Source organism: Acomys russatus, chromosome 13, assembly GCF_903995435.1.
Source record: "Acomys russatus chromosome 13, mAcoRus1.1, whole genome shotgun sequence".
NCBI classification, from domain to species: domain Eukaryota; kingdom Metazoa; phylum Chordata; class Mammalia; order Rodentia; family Muridae; genus Acomys; species Acomys russatus.
The window spans coordinates 13,810,895-13,828,350 of record NC_067149.1 but is presented as its reverse complement, the minus strand read 5'-3'; the positions used below and the strand labels follow the sequence as shown (position 1 = coordinate 13,828,350).

General features: G+C 39.6%; 1 protein-coding gene across 1 annotated transcript in view; it reads left to right on the top strand.

Moving 5' to 3' along the window:
• Positions 1–17,456, top strand: part of Exoc6b (exocyst complex component 6B) — a 440,601-nt gene that overhangs the window by 90,878 nt on the left and 332,267 nt on the right. The window lies entirely within an intron of this gene.

Here is a 17,456-nt window from a genome sequence, read left to right as displayed (position 1 = left end):
TATGTCTTTGTTCTGTCAGTTCGTCCCACTTCAGTCTTCCCTTAGTTTTCAACATGATTGGTGATTTTCCCCCCACGTCATAATAAGTAGAAAGAAATTAGCAAATGTCTTACTGTCTAAAGTTTTGTATTAATGATCTTTCTATAGTGTGTGTGTCCTGAGAAGCCTGTGTTACACATGAGAGATATGGAGAATATGAATATTAGTGTATTGCATCAATGTTAGTAAAGTATTTTTTTCTCTATTTAACAGGAAAAAGAAAAGTTGTATGTACCAGTGAATTGTTGTTGCATAAAGGTTGGGACCCACTTAACCCATTTTAGAGAACTTGATTCTAAATGACGTAGAGTAGCAAATGCCATGGCTTATGGTCCTAGTGTGTATGATTAGTGTCTACCCTGACATGAGGACCAGCAGGATGCTCTTCCTGCTGCTCTGAACTAAGCCGTAGAGTGCTCTGTAATGCAGGAGTCTAGGCCAGCCATCACAGACACCCCGTAAGCAGCACACGAGGCATTTGATTCCTTGGTCAGGACAGTGATTTTAGTTGTGGAAGAGATAAGATGGTCACACATTTCAGAGTTCAGAGTAGACATTTTAGGAGAGTGCATGTGGTTTGTATAAGGGGCTGGTTGATTCTGGGCTTCCTTCTCTTCTATAAACCATTCTTTTTTTTTTTTTTTTTTTTCCTTCTCTTTAAGATTATCTGGCAAATATCTTTTGGCTTTTGTGTGTAAGGAAAAACTTTAAGAGTATTTTCATTTTGTTCCCAAGTGCATGGAGTTTGCTTTGCTAGTCTTGGTAAGATCCTTTTTACAGTTGCCATGTGCTGATGTGTATGTTCTCTGACCTCAGTTATCTTTTTCAACTGGGCTGACTTGTTGCATCACAGGAGGCTTGGCTTTTCTTGAATTCACTACTGGGAAGCCTTCTAAATTTAGTGTCCTCACGCTGCTCTTATGTCTATGCTTCTCTTGTGATCTGTACTAAAAAGAATGCTTCTTCTGTGCCGACAGTAGAATTAACAGATGGTCAGAGCATCCAGGCTTCTTTCCTGTTTGACCCCATAACCTCTCCCCTGCTTGGCAGTGTGCTAGTGTTGACAGTTCTTTTGGTTCAGCGAAAGGTGAAAGATAATTGCTTGTGGAGTAGCAGCTGGGATGGTATGTGTTTCTGCAGTAAGCATCTAACCTCACCTTCAGGCAAAACTTTGGATCTGGTGCATATTTCAAAGCATGTGTTAAACTTTATGTGATACTGATTAAAATGGAGGGCTCCACGGTGAATTGGCAGCCCCACAGCTGCATCTGCCAGATGACATACAGAGAAATGGCTCAGGACAAGTGGAGGGCTGCAGTCTGCCTGTCTTATCACCATGCAAGCCTGTGGAAGGAAAGGTGATCCTCTGATTCTTCGGTAGCTCCTTTGTTGTGGTGGTGTTTTTCTTTTCATTTTCCTTATCATTACACAACAACAAGAGGAAAACCTACTTGTAAGTAATAATTTGCAATGATTCTTTTCTATAATTTGCTATTCGTGAGATTCTGTGCCAATAGACCTGAGACTCTGAGGTTCAATTTGCAGGTTGTGGAGCTGAGATCTGTCAAGTTTATTCTAGTATATCTAGAACTTTAGGTTCAGGGTTGGCTCAGGATGTCGTTTTAGAAAGAATTACACATTTATGACATAGGCATAGCCCAACAGTTCCTAAAAGGCAACCTAGAAATGAGTGGTTTAGGTTACCTTTACTGAGAAATCTCTGCTTTTATAAAAGGTTAAGATAAACAGTTCTTTAGAGGGAGTTATGTTTTGTTTTGTTTTGGGTTTTCTAGGAAAACTTAGGAGAGTAAGGATGAGTAGTATCAAAAATCTCAAACCAGGGGCTGGAGAGATGGCTCAGTGGTTAAGAGTACATACTGTCCTCGGTAGAAGAACCTGAGTTCAGTTTCCAGCACCCACATTGGGCAATTCACAACCACCTATGGCATAATATCTAGGGGGACCTGATACCTTTCTCTAAGTGCACTGTACACAGACACACAGACACATACACACGATGTAAAAACAAAGCAAAAAACCTCAGACAAAACCAAACTCGAAAAGAAAACCATATAGCTCATACAACTTGAGGAGTCATTGAAAGACATTATCAGTTGGGTCATATTTGAGGTGGGAGGTGTGGCTTCAGCAATTCACAGGCAAAGAAAAGCGTCATTGGATGCACAGTGGATCCTGATTGCAAAAACCAAACGTTTTATTGTTCAGAACTTTTACAAAAATCTCTTTCCTAAGTCTTAAGTGAAAGGATCCATCCCAGTTCCCAGGGGAGATGTTGATGTCTGTGTGTTTCCTGTGTCTTTTGTACCTCTGATTGCTTCTCTTCTACCTCTTCTTCCTTCCTCCTCTGTTCTCTGTTTTTTGTTTTTTGTCTTTTTTAAATGGGTGCAATAATATGCTGGGAATGGAAAGAGGAAAAGCTGGCTCTTTCTGACATTTTAGAACTTTTATTGAATATCATAGAGCTTCTATTTCACTAAAGAAACATATTTTTGACATAAAAATTATAAAGTGTGGTTTGGGGTTGAGTGAGTAGATAATCCAGTTTTCTTGCTCCCACTGTGTGGGTTCAGTTAGATAGGACCTGCCCCAGGGTACTAGTAGTGACTTCATGGATCCTAAGATTCCAGTTAGCTTCCTCTCTTGTAGAATATTTGATATGTAGAGAACATATGTCCTGAACGCCAACCACTGAGTCCTAGCAATCTCATTTCTATCTAAGCATCATTTTAAAAGAGTGTCAGGTGGGTAGTTTACTCAGTAGACATGTCAAACACTTTTAATAGAAAAGAAAGGGAAAGATGCTGTGTACTTCTTTGTGTCGTGGAGGTTCTAAAAGAGAAATAAATGGGATCTGGAACTTGTCAGTAACTATGTAGTATTCTCTTTACTTAACAGTTTGACCCCACTAGTCTGGTTTATGTGTGGGAGACCATCATAGTTTAGTTTCTCTTAGTTTGAAGACAATATACAGACATTTGGATACCAGTTATCTTGCTTTTAACTTTATTTTTTTCAGCTAACAAAGATCTATTTGAGGATGTGTTGAAAATAAGTCACTATGTTATGTTGCATGAGAGTGTTTGCTAAGGAAACAAAATAGCAACAAGATTAATATTGCTTGTCTTGACTGAACTTCTTTAATACTCTAGCTAAACACTAAAAAAGTGCAGATGTTGGTATTTTCTAGTGGCTTTTTAGTTGACTGATGTTTATAATCTGTTCGCACTTAAGGCTAACTTTTACAGCACTTAATGTTTCTTTCTCTTGGGCAGGCCACATCTGATGAGAAATACCTATTTATTAACTTAATAAACATAAAATTTACATTTATTTTTGGCACTTTTCACAATATCTTTGATTAGTACAGCAGGTTACTAAATAATACATCTATATCTATCTTTGGCTCTATACATCCATTTCCATTCCTATATATCTACATGTCTGTATCTATCTAAATTTCCATATATGTCTATCTTTATATCTCTATTTCCATCTCTGTATCTCTATATCTGTCTGTATGTATATATATCTCCATTTCTATATCTATAGCCATATCTCCATATTTATGTTTCCATATCTATATCTATCTATAATCATATCTATAGCTCTATATATCTATATCTCCATCTCTATATCTGTCTTTACCTCCATTTCTGTCATACCTTTATCTGTCTATATTGCTATCTCTATATCTATCTATATTTATGGGGTATTTCAAGGCTAGGGAGATGGCTCCATTGGTAAAGCACTTGGAGGACCTGGACTTGGATCCCCAGAACCCACTTCAGCTGGTGGGCTTGGTAGTTTGGTGCTGTGATTCCAGTGAGATGGGATGCAGAGTCAGGCAGATCCCTGGAAGCCCATGGCCAGCTAGTCTGGCCTAACTGGCAAATATGCACGCCAGTAAATGGCCTAGTTTCAAACAAAATGCGGGGGGAGGGGGGGCTCCTGAGAACATGCACCAGAAGTTGTCCTTTCCCCAGTGTTTGTGACGTGTATTTGTACACACACACATGAAATATTTACAACTTCACTATTGGAGGTTGTACGCGTCTTATACTTAGTTATGAAGTTAAAGTAGTTTGGGTGCTTTCCCTAGGCTTGGTGCAGTTAGTGTCTTTGAGCTAGCTCTTGTGTACACAGGTAGATGATGAATATTTTTACTTTGCTTCATTATTTTGTTGCAAGACTGGACAGTTTGAAATCATTTATTTCTTCTTATTAATTCTTAAAATTGACTCATTTATGGTAGTGTTTTTGAAATGGATTTGGCTAAGCACCTCTAAGTATTGTTAAATTTTGTTCTTACATGTATGTATTTCTTTGTTTATAATGTTCCTGAAGCCTTAAATCAGTATGTAATCAAAGGAATAGAAATTGTAAGAGAGTGCTCAGTACCCTCCATTTCTTAAGGTCCTGTCCCTAAGCAAGGACATTATCTTTGTGCTTTGTTCTGGAGCCCTCAAGGATGGACTGAAACCATAGTCATTCTTGCTGCCTCTGAGCCTGAGGATATGGAAGTCTGGCAGGAGAGGCTGGCACCTTCTTATGGACCCAGGGTTGAGGGAAGGTAAAGAAAGTGTGTGTTTGGCTGTTGCCTCAAGCTATAGACTTAGGCAGCAGGGGAGTGTGCTTTGTGTGAACTAGAGACTGAGTGTTACTTCACAGTGCTCTCTAAATCTTGACCAAGAAAGTCGTTTGTACCCCATCTGAATTAGGAATTCACAGGGAAAGGAATATGGCCAACTTGCCATGTTGCAATTACATGTCTGTGCGCTCAAGTCTTTTGGTAGGAACTGGAACTTCAGCCCATGGGTAAAATATCTGTTTAGCGATTTTTGTAGTTAAAAATTTCATAGTTTTTATGAAGTAATCAATGGTTTTGCTGCCCTGCCTTTTAAAGTAAAAGGTAAGTATGCTGAGAAAAAGCAACTTTTTTGGGGGGCAGAGCATCTTTAGAATTTTGTCGCTTAACTAGTTGGAACTTAAGCTTGAATAACCCTCCTCTGTCCTCCTGCTGTGATAAACTTCATGTTGAACACATTACTGAGACACACAGAGCTGGAAGGAGGTGCTAAGTATACCCCACTGCATGTTTCAGTACACATTGGGTAGATTGTCCTTAAGTGCCCAAGACTCTTTTCTGTTAAAATGATTTATTAGTTTTAATTATGTATCTGTGTTAGTGTGCCTATGGGCGCATGTACATGAACACATGGGCCTGTGGAGGCCAGAGGCAACAGAGGCAGATCTGTAGGTGGTTGTGAGCTGCCTGGTGTGTGTGCTAAGAACCTAACTGGATCTTTTGCAAGAAGAGCACATGTTCTTACAGCTAGCGATTTCTCTAGTCCCTGTCCAGAGTATCTTCAGGACATTTCTGCATGTAGTCAGGTGCATTTTGTATTTGTATGTGTATTGGGAAAGAGAGTAAACCCCTATCCACAGTTTTCTCAATTTGGTGGTGCTGGAGATCAACTCTTAAGGTCTCATGTACACCAGGCAAGCACTCTTTTGAGACGTGCATACCTCTTTTCTCCTCCTGCCCACTTCCCCAGTGTTTCTCAATCAGTAACAATTCTGGTTGGTGTAAAAAAAAAAAAAAAAAAAGAAAAATAACCCAAACTGCCTTGCCCATCAGATCAGAGCAAGGCACAGAATATCCTGAGGCATTTAGTCTACCTCTTTGAATACTTTGTAGACTTACATTTTTTTTTTTCTCAGTTAAATTCCCTGCTAACATATATCTTACCTATAATGATGTCCTCTGCCTTACTTCCTCATGTCCCTTCTAGTCTTTCCTGAGGTCTTTTGCTAAATAAATTCCTTGGAGTCATATTTTAGTTTCAGGTTCTGAGTCTGCTGAAACTTAAGATTGTGATAAGTTTGGACCTAGTTTCTGTACATACTTGGCAATATGGTGGGTTTTCTAGTGGATCCAAGACAGTATAGTTGCTTTACCACTTAACTCTTAATGCCGTGGAGGTTACTTCCCCATCCCCCGCCCCCCAAATGGTCTGTATAGTTGGCCATTTCTCCTTTGTCAATCATTTTTGGTGATTTTTAGGAGCTAGTCAAATTATTCCAAGAAAGCACTCATGGCTTTTTTCTTGCTTGTCAGTATTTTAAGGATTCTGAGTGAGAGAAAAGATGAAATCTCAGCATTTAGTATGTGACTTATTATTTTGAATTCTCATTTTCAGAATTTACCCCTTGCCTCAGTTATGCCAGACATCCTATGCTCATTTTTTTCTTCTCCTCTGGAGCCCTCTGCAGTGGTAGGGGAGGAACAGGTGCCTGTCTAGGTGAAGGTGGGAGGGTTGCAAGGCTCTAACTGCTTCCTCGGCAGACCATCAGCGTAGTTCTCCTAGGCTCCTATTTCTGTCTTTCCTCCCAGAGTCCTTATGTTCCAGTGGAATGCTGATCCAGCTGCCTCTTGACTTTCTTGGTTACTTTCTTTTTCTTGTCACTAATTGATTAAGCTTTCAAAATTTTGTTGTGGATTCTTTTTCTTTCCTTTTTGCTTTTGTGGGAGTTGCCTTTTAAAATAATGGCTTTTTAGTTTTCATTTTACTATTTAAGACAGGAATTCATTTCAGTGTCTATGTTCATCCTATCATCTTTAACTTAATGCCATAGAAAGCTGTGCTATGTGAAAGGTGAGAGATGAGGCTCTACAGGCAGCGGTATTGAGGGGCGCAGAGGGCCCCAAAGTTAACAACTTACCTCTGAAAATCTGAGCAGGTAGCGGTATTGAGGGGCGCAGAGGGCCCCAAAGTTAACAACTTACCTCTGAGAATCTGAGCAAAACCACTTTCAATACAGCAAATCAACTAACTTTTCAAGAGTAAAGGTTTCTTTTGGCACATAGCTTTGGAGATTCTAGCCATGTTGGTTTGCCTCATTGCTTTTGGGTCTGAAGCAAGGGAGCACCCATAGTGCAGTTCGCAGCAGAGCAGAACCCTTTACTTCCCAGCTGTGGAGCCAGAGAGGAGGAAGGGACTGGTGTCCCAGGATGCCTCTGAAGATGCTAAGGCCTCACACTAGGCCCCGCACCATTTCTCAGTAAGGGATGGGTATACACACTAAGGTGTGGATTAAGCTTTAAACACACAGGCCTTTGGAGGGATATTTAAGATTCAAATAATAGCCGATGCCAAGTGATTATTTACCAGACTACTCACAAAATGCTGCCACGTAAGAAAAACACAGAACTGAAAGTTGGGGAGGAAACTAGGATTTTGACTTTGGTGCACATAGCATATACACTCCTTACTTGTGTGCATTATTTTGTTGTGAATAACATCAGTTGGGGTGAGTGCTCTTTATATGCACTGCACAGAGCGTCATTTGTCCCCAGAATGAGCAGCAGTCCTTGTTGTTATGTCAGGAGGTCAAGGCTTTGCATATCAGTAGAGAGTTTGGTTAATTTTATAGGTGGTATAAATGCGACTACAGAATCTGATTCACAGATACCCTAGAATCTCAGAACAGAGCACTAAGTCATTATCTTTGAAACTTGGACTTTTCCAGATACTGGCTGCACCCTGGCCAGAAGGCCTGGGCCCTCTGAGTAGGTTGTTTTGCACAGAATGTACATTCTGAGATAACTGTTACAATAGCACTTCAAGAGAGAATTTTCCTTCTATCCCTTGGCATTACCTGTTCTCAGATGGCATGTTTGTTAAGTTGTAGTCTCATGGTGGCTTTTCGATTGTGATTCTTTTTCTGCCAGACTTCAAAGACAGAAACTACCTAAGGAAATCCACTCTGAAGACCCCAGGCTTCTTTTCTGATGGACCTCAAATGAAAAAGTTTTGGCTAGGCTTGAATGTTGAAAACCAGTTAAGTGGTTTTCTCTGTCTGGAGAAAATTGGAAAAAGCAATTATTAACCCCAGCAAATGTAGTTGTTGATGGAAATACTGACAGATGGGTCCTGCCTGGTGCCACTGTCATGAGAAGGCAGCTGATTTCACATGCATCAGAAGAGCTGCTCTGTGCACAAGTGGTATCTGGTCAGCCTCGTCACATGTAAATAAACCCTTTACAAATGCTAAGTGATTTCAATAAAAAACATTTATTCTGTCCCCCTTATTAAGCCAGATTCTTGTTGTTTATGGCTTCCTGTACCCAATAGTTCCTGATTGTCTCAAAAAGTAAAACATGTTCTGTGTGGATCAAGCTGCTGAAATGCCTTTCAGGCATTGTTTATGAGTCTGGGCTCTTTATTTTCAGAGAGAAAGCGAATACTTTAATGTCTTCCATATTTCATAAATCTGTCCCATGCTGCAATTCAAAGCTGTGTGTGTTTTTGTTAGAAGGTACTTCTGGTTGTACTTAGAGCAGAAAAGCTGCCTAAGAATGTTAAGGACTGTTTGGGTGTTGGTAGCAGACTCCCCTAAAGGGGATTTAGTACTGGTTAGAAGTTTAGAAGTGCTTCCCCCGCCCCCCCACTCAAGAAAGCAGTTAGGGAAGGTGCTCTGACAGTTAGAAGTAGTGTAACCATTCTCTGATGGGTTTGCCCATGTGAGTTTCCTGTCGGGGGCTTATCCTTAGAGACCAGTATGCCCTCTGGGTATGCTTGCCAGTTTACCATTCCAGACTCCCTGCTAAGTAGCATAGAGTGTGCCTGTCTGGTGGTCACAAGAGGGAAGTTGATTTTGCCTGCCACAAATGAGACTCTCCCAGGAGATTCAGCAAAAGTAATTTGAGTTGGAGATCAAAGTTTACTATTTTTTTCCTAACATTTCATTTTGAAAAATTTCTAACATATGGAAAAATTGTATGATCAACATGCACATTTATTTACCACCTACATTCTATAATTAACATCTTATAATACTTGCTTTAGTTTAGATTTATCCATCTATCAACCCATTGCATCTTCTTGTATGAATTTCAAAGTAAATTTGAGACATCTGTACACTTTACCTCTAAGCACTTCCGCATGCACAGTGTTAGAGCTTAGTATCTGTTTGATCATTTTTTTTCTTTTAAGATTAAATTGAAAACCACAATATGTACAAATCTGAAGTGAGCTTTTTAGAAATGTATACACCTGTTTAACCTAAGCCTATATTAAGTCATTGAACTTAGCCATCACTCTGGAAAGGTTTTCTCTATAGTCCTTTGCCCAGGGGCAACTAATGTTCTGATTTTCCCCCAGCATAGATTAGTTCTGCCTGTTATAGAACTTCATATAAATGGAAGCCAATGGTTATGTATGCTTTTATATAAGGCTCCTTTCATCCAACATTAAAAGTTTTGAAGGGTATCTTTGTTGCTAGAGGTTTCAGTAGTTAATTCCTTTACAGTGAAAAGTAGATTTGCCTATATGAATTTAACATTTTAAAAACTTTATTCTTCTACTGACCCATACCTGGAATGTGCTGGATTTTGACCATTTTGAGTAAATCTGTGAACATCCATCAAGACCTTTTGTGGGCACATGCTTTCTTGAATAAACATATACAGACATAAAATTCTGGATCAGAATTCTATGAGATACTGTGAAATAATTTTACAAAGTGTTTGCAACATTTTTATGCTTCTTCAATTAGTCCCTGGAAGCTCTACTTTTTTGTTAACATCATTGCTATTTTGGCTTTTCCAGTGGCTAAGTGTCTTTGTTATGCTTAACTTTTTTGGTTTACTATGGAAAATGAGTAAAAGCTGAAAGAAACCTGAAAACAAACTGCAATGGCTGACATTGTGAATTTTCTGTTTGATTATTGGATACTGATGAAGCAAACAGTAAAGGAAACAAACGCAAGGCAAAAGGAGGAAGGGACATGGGACCTGACAGCAGAGCAGACTGGGGCTGCAGACGCCAGGCTGGTTCAGCTTTGACTGCCTTCACCTGGGTGTCGAGGACAGAATGGGCCTCAGATCCACCCTGAGCCATCATCATCTCCTTAGGCCTGTTTGTTTGTTAAATGATTGCCATTTTGACTGGGGTGAGGCAAAATCTGAGTGTAGTTTTAGTTTGCATTTCACTGATGTCTAGTAAGGCCAAACATTTTTCTTTATTGGATTATTGCCATTTGTGTTTCATCTCTTGAGAACTGTGTGTTCATTTCATTGGCTCATTTTTTTGATAATGTTGTTTGATGTTTTTTATTTAGATTTTTAAGTTCTTTGTATTTTCTAGATAACGATCCTCTGTCAAATGTGTAAGCAGCAAAGACTTTCTTCTGTTTGTAGGTTGCTTCTTTGCTGTGCAGAAGCCTTTTAATTTTATGAGGTTCCCAGTTGTCATTTGTTAACATTATTTTTGAACAACTATAGTTCTAGTCAGCAGTCTTTACCTGTGGGTCTGTATTGAAGTATTTTCCCTTTAAAGTTGCAGAGTTACAGGTCTTACATTAAGATCTTTGATTATGATGATTTTGTAGCTGACTTTGTATAGGTGAGAGATAGGTATTTAGTTTCATTCTTACATATAGATCCCTCGTTTTCCCCTCACCATTTGTTGAAGAGGTGGTTTTTTTCTCCAGTATATAATTTTTTTTTGTCAAAAACTGAATGCTTATAGATTCATGAGTTTATATCTGGGTTCTACTAGCCAATTCTATTGACCTGTGTGTTTTTGTGCCAACCGTGTTTACTCTCAAGATAGCTAAGTCTATTGCAGTTGCCTCTGTCATACACCCAAACCCCATGAGCACCATAATATAATCATTGCCAAGACCAGTGTTTCAACCTTCCTAATGCTGTGATCCTTTAATATAGTTCCTTATGTTGTGCTGACTCCAAACCATAAAATTATTTTCATTGCTACTTCAAAACTAATTTTGCTACTACTGTTATTAATAGTAACGTAAATATCCGTGTTTTCCAGTGATCTTAGGTGACGCCTGTGAAAGGGTCATGTGACCACTCTCCCCGGATGGATCGTGACACACAGGTTGAGAACTGCTGGCAAATGCTGTCACACAAGATTTTTATTTGACTTTTAAGTCTTTGAATCTCAAACATAAAACATGAGATAATACATACCTTCAATTAATGTTGAATAAATGAATCTCTTGAAAAGAAAGTAATGATGAGTACCTGCCCTCATGTATGCCCTGACATATTCCTGACATCCTAGTGTGTTTATATATAGGATAATTGAATAATGAATGAAAACATTTACCAGGGGGAAAGGGTTAATGTCTAAGATAACACTATGCTTTTGAGCAAATTTATAAAATATTATCTAGGACATTTAATCATTAAAACAAACAAGCATCAATAAAAACCTAGCTTCATTATTAAGAATTCAGAAAAAGTAAATGGGAGTCTAGTTGGTAAGGAGGGAAATCCCACAAGCCATGTTCATGGATTTACGAAGACATCAGTCACAACAATATTTTAGTTTTCATTTGTTAAAAAGCAATATAATAACTGAAAATACGTCTGTTGCCAGAGGCACCACATAAAATGACAGTGCTCAGTCCATTCTCTCTATTAGCCATGAAATAACAGGCCTAATTTCAGTTCATAAAGTTTTTCTAAACACAGTATTAAAAAACCCTAGTGCAATCTGTCTGAGAAGGCTTTTAATCTTGCTAGCCATGATGGCTGGTTAATTCCTACAATCAAAGTCTTGACCACAGTCCCCTTTCCCACTAAGAGTTGGGCAAAACACATGGCAAATAAAAAAGGTGCTAGAAAAAGGCCCTTGAGCTACATTAAACACAATGGAAATAACAGTTGAAAACAGTAACCTTCCCAGCTGGAGAAGAGGTGCAGTGGTTCCAGCCATCTGCTCCTTCTTCCTAGGAGTCCTTTTTCACAAATGGTTAGAAAGACCTTGATCCCATCTAAGAAATAAAATTGTGGGAGTTGAGAATCACAATTTAAAGAGGATAAAATTTAGACTGCAGCACAACTTAAAAACGCACACCCATGTTTGGGGTGTTCAGTTTTGTACCCGCCAGATCGCTTCCCCTGTGTCCATTTCCCAGTTATAATCCCTTCTGTCAGAAAACTCAGCAAGGAGCTTCTTGAAAGAAAGCATGTTTTAAAAGAAAAATTGAAAGGGAAGAAGATACATGTGTAGAAGACCATGTGGTCTTAGGGAGTATGAAAGAAGTTTAGGAGAAAAATAGAACAGTTTATAGTCAATAATTTTTTAAAGATTTAAGTATTCTGGTGACAAAGCTGCTATGGTTGATATTTGAACCTATTTGGTTCTACCTTAATAAGTATAACTGAAAACAGTATCACAACCAAAAAAAAAAAAAAAACCCACCTCACATATAAAGAATAAACATAGCTGGGTTCTGGTGGTGCACACCTTTAGTCCCAGTACTTGGGAGACGGAGTTCTGAGTTCAGGGTCAGCCTTCTCTACCTAGTGAGTTCCAGGATAGCCAGGGCTCAGCAGAGGAACCCCACCTCAAAGAACCAAACAACCAAGCAACCAAACAACCCATTACAAAGCTATTTGTGACATTGAAAAATTTATATATATATATTTATTTCGTGTGTGTGTGTATATGTTTGTGTGTATGAGCATCCCCACTACCTCCCCTCCCCCTGCAGACAAGTTTTCTCTGTGTATCCTTGGTTATCCTGGAGCTCACTCTATAGATCAGGTTGGCCTCGAACTCAGAGATCTTTCTGCCTTTGCCTCCTAAGTGCTGGGACTAAAGGTGTGTGCTACCTTTTGCCCCCTCATGTTCTTAGAATTAAACTATACTTAGTAAAATGAGAATTCCTTTAGTCGTGGGGCACACCCCTTTAATTCTGGCCCTTTAGAGGCAGCCATCTCTTGAGTTTGAGGTCACTGGTACAGTAGCTGAGAGTTTGCATTTGATCCACAAAAAGGAGATGGGGGTAGAGTAGGGCGCACGCGCACGCGCGCGCACACACACACACACACACACACACACACAGAGAGAGAGAGAGAGAGAGAGAGAGAGAGAGAGAGAGAGAGAGAGAGATGCAGACAGACGAGACAAAGGATAGCAGAGAGGTAGAGATAGACAGGCAGACAGAGAAAGAGAAGTGAGACATACATAGATACACACATACATGCATGCATGCTGGCCCTGATGTGAGCTTTTGCCTCAAAGCCAGTGACACAGAACCTCCAAACCCGGCCATACCTCCCAGTTCTTTTCAGAACAGTTCCACCAATTAGGGGTCAAATATTCAAATATAAGCGCACATAGGGCCTATTCTTATTCAAACCACCACACCCATATAGTTCTTATTCACGCTTTGACATTCTAGATAAAGTTTTGTATACTTGCACATAATTTTGGAGTCCGATCCTGTATAAGTTAGGGATCTCCAGAAGAACAAAACTAATATAATTATCTATCTATCTATCTATCTATCTATCTATCTATCTATCTATCTATCTAAATGATTAATTAACAATGACTTACAGGCTGTTGTCCAGCTATTCTAATGTGATGTCTGTTAAAAGAAGTCTATGAAGTAGATGGATGCTGGGGTGCACGCCTATAATCCCAGAACTCAGGAGGCAGAGACAGGTGGATCTCTGTGAGTTTGAGGCCACTGGTCTACACAGTGAGTTCCAGGACAGCCAGGGTTACACAGAGAAACTCTGTCTTGAAACCCCCTTCTTCCCGCAAAACAAAAACAACAACAAAAACCAAGAAATATAAGAATCCAGTAATTTGTTCAGTCCACTGGTCTGGGTATCTCATCTGTTCTTTAGCATATTCTGGAGTCCTGAAGAACAGGCTGGGATGCCAGTGAAGGAATAACCCTGCCAATGAGAGTGAGGACCAGGAGGCAAAGAGAGAAACTGCGGGGCTGGCATGGGCTTTTGAACACTCAAGCCTATCTCTAGTAGCCTTCTTCTCTAACACATACCTACTCCAGCAAGGCTGCACTAATCCTTCTAGTCCTTCTTACTCAGTTCCAGCCCCTGGCGACTAAACACTCAAGTATATGAACCTATGAGCCTATGGTGCCCATTCTCCCTCAGTCACAGAGCCCAGACCTTTGCCATAGTTTGGAACAATTGATAACCCTACACAGTTTCAAGAATTGCCTTGCTATATGTTTACGTCTAGTAAAGAGTTGCATCATTTCCCTGCCTTACGAAATCTGAGCAGGTAACGTAATAGTAGTTCCTTGAAAATTTTGACAAAATACATATCCTGAGAGTTCACACAGAACATCAGTCAACTTATAGTGTGTCTGTACATTTTTTAGTATGTCTGTGTACTAATTAAAACACACTGGTTTGTATTTTAGTGACCAGTCTTCAGTATCTTAATGAATGATGCTTTTCTTTTCTGTCCTCTTCTGGAAAATGAGTGCCAATACAGAGCCATGGCGCTTCTCTTTTGGGCAGTGAAGTCAGATTAGACACTAGCCACAGCAGCACTTAGAGGCATTGAAACAGAAACCTGATTGATGCAAGCCACATTTAATTGCAAGCATTGCAAGACAAATCTGTAGGCGTGCACAGCTGAGAGTGCATCATATTTGCACCTTGGAGGTTTCAGAGGAGGATAATGCTTTAGTAGCTGTGACAGGCAGATTCCTGAGTTTGATCTAGTTCCGCACAGCATTTGAGGATGCTTGACGACGTAGGGTATATGATGCATGATGCTGCAGGCTATCAGGGTATCCTTGAGAACTGTGTTGAGGTAGTTTTTCCTCTCCCTCTGTTCCTTCAGTTTCTTCTTTTAAATCTAGATAATTCTATTGGAGTCTAGCAGTCCACAGTTCCTAAAAGAACTGTTGATGCTGGGCGTGGTGGTGCTCACCTTTAGTCCCATTACTGGTGAGCCAGAGGCAGGTGGATTTCTGGGAGTTCAAGGCCAGCTTGGTCTACAAAGTGAGTTCAGTATAGCCAGGGCTGTTACACAAAGAAACTCTGTCTTGAAAACTTAGAGAGAGAAGGTGGGGGGGGGGGCCGGGGGAAGGCGCGTGCATTGACATAGGCACTCCAGTAGCGGATTGTCCTTACCTGAGGTATATTGACAATTATTAAAGTAGGCAGCTCTCTCATCACATTACTTATTTTTTTCTCAGTTTATGTTTTTAAGAGACTTCATTTTTGCCTCTCAGTGTTTGTAGCTCTCATCCTCCATTTTGTTTTCTCTGTTGAGTGCTCTTGTGGGTCCAGACACTGAGGACAGAGTTAAGCCTTACTTTGATTGAATGTTTATCATCAAATTGTACGTCCTCCTTTTTTTTTTTTTTTTAGCAGTTGTGAGTTAAACTAACAAATAACACATCATTGTCTCTTTGGCCCCCTGAAGCACAATATTTTACATTTTGGAGACAATGTGGATGGAGGTATTAGCAAAATTAAAAGTATGAAACGTAGAAAGATGGCAGATCTCTGACACTGGAAAAAGTTTGGAGAAGGACAGGAAATGCTCAGTTGTCACCATTTGAGCAGCCCCTTTGTATTTAGTGTTCACTGTTCCGCATCCACTTCCCCTGCCTTGTTTAATTGTAGGAAGGGAAGTCTAGGGCTTATGGTCCGCCTCAGTGTTGATAGTCTGTCTAGTTAGAAGTTAAGGCAGTGTGGATTCTGAAACAATGATGTGTGTTCTATGAACTGGCAGATATTTAGCACATTAATATTAATAAGGAAAATACTTTAGGGATGAGATATAGCTCAGTGGTATAGTGCTTTGACAGTTCTATTTGATTCCCAGAATTGTCCCTTCCAACCCCAAAAAAGGCAAACCATTTTCTTTTCAGAAACAGGAGCTCATCAGAAGACTTTCAAAGATCTGCAAGTCAAATATTATATGCATTTTCTTACATATAAGAAAGACTCTCTAAGTGGGTCTTTGAACTTGATACTAATTCATGTTTATAATAGTATTGCTAAAAGATAGAAAACAAAAATATAACATAAAAGGCTAATCAATATCTTTTGAAACTTAAAGATAACAAATGAACATTCATTCTCTTTGTCTGATGGAATTCATCAGAATCTTCTGAAAGCCTGGCATTAAAAGCTTTCCTTTTCTATAAGGAACTGACTGTACAAACCAGGGTCAGTTACTTGAATACTTTTCTTGTGGAATTGTTATGGCTCATGGGATACTCAAGGAGATTTCAAGCAGCTAAATGTTTTAGACAAGCAAGTCAAACATCAAAAAGAAACAAAATTTTCTCTGTCTACCCTACTACTGCTGTAACATACTTACATAGTGCTGCTTTTTATGTTGTGATGTCACATCCCCCACCCCCTCCTCTCTCTCCTCTGCTCCTTCAGGGCCTTTATTAAGGGATCCAACATGACTATGCAAATCTATGAGCCATTAGGTGAGCATCCTATGATTGTTCAAAGTGGTGCAGGTTTCCAGAGTTAGAGGGAAAGTCTGTTTTGCAGTAAGTCATTCTTACCCTTGAGAATGCATGGACCATTTTGTTCTGTTTTATTCTCTCTACCCAGAGCTTCAACCTTCGAAACTTTTTTTTTTTTTTAAGGTTCCAACACTATAAAGCATCTGATTCAGTGAAAAGCACTCTAAATGCCTCTCCAAGTATTCCCTGCTGGATTAAAACGTCACAGAAATGTTGTAAACACTCCCAGCCATGTTCCAGAGGACAGTTTAAACAAACACTGTTTTGCTCTTTGTCTGGAAAAGTAATTTCCGAAGTGAAGAGTTCAAAACTTTCAGCCCTACACACTATGTAGTAAGAAGGAGAAGAAGAAGGCGGGTGGTGGTGGGGGGGGGAACCCATCTTTTAAGTCTCAGAAGCAGAATACACACCAGGCTTTGTCTCACTGAACAAAAGAACATGCTTTTCTCTTCGATCATTTCCAGCTGTATGATCTGCCTTCATGGGATCAGAAATTAACAGCATATGGCATCTGGCTACCTGCACAGACTGCATATAAATCTGAAGTCTTCAGTAAGATTAACGGGGCTGATGGTTGAAAGTGGAGAGGGAATCACCAAATTCCGCTTTTTATTCAGAGGCAATAACCCTGGCTTAAGAAGGCAGGAGAAATCATCCTGCCTAATCAGATGTCAACTGTATTCCTGGGAACTGACTCAAATCACAAGACCGCCTCATCCTCTACAGAGCTGCAGAGTACAGCATCACTGATGATAGAACTGGTTTGGAACTCAAATAAAGAGAGAATCCCTACAAGGGAGGAAAGGGGGAAAAAAAAAAAAAAAAAAAAGAACAAAAAAGTTCCATATTAAACATATTAGAATGGTATTTGACCACACAAGTCAGAAACAAAGAAAACCCAAGTGTCTATCATTCTTATCATAGATCTTAGTTCAAGGCTACGCATTTTCTTATATATAAAAAGGAAGCTTACTAAAAGTTCAGAGAACATCTGTTCTATGCCCAGTAGTTGACAGAACTCTTTCTAGAAGGGGTGGGACTCTGGGTTTAAAAGAATGTAGAAGATAGTGAGCATGTCCATTTATAGGAGATGA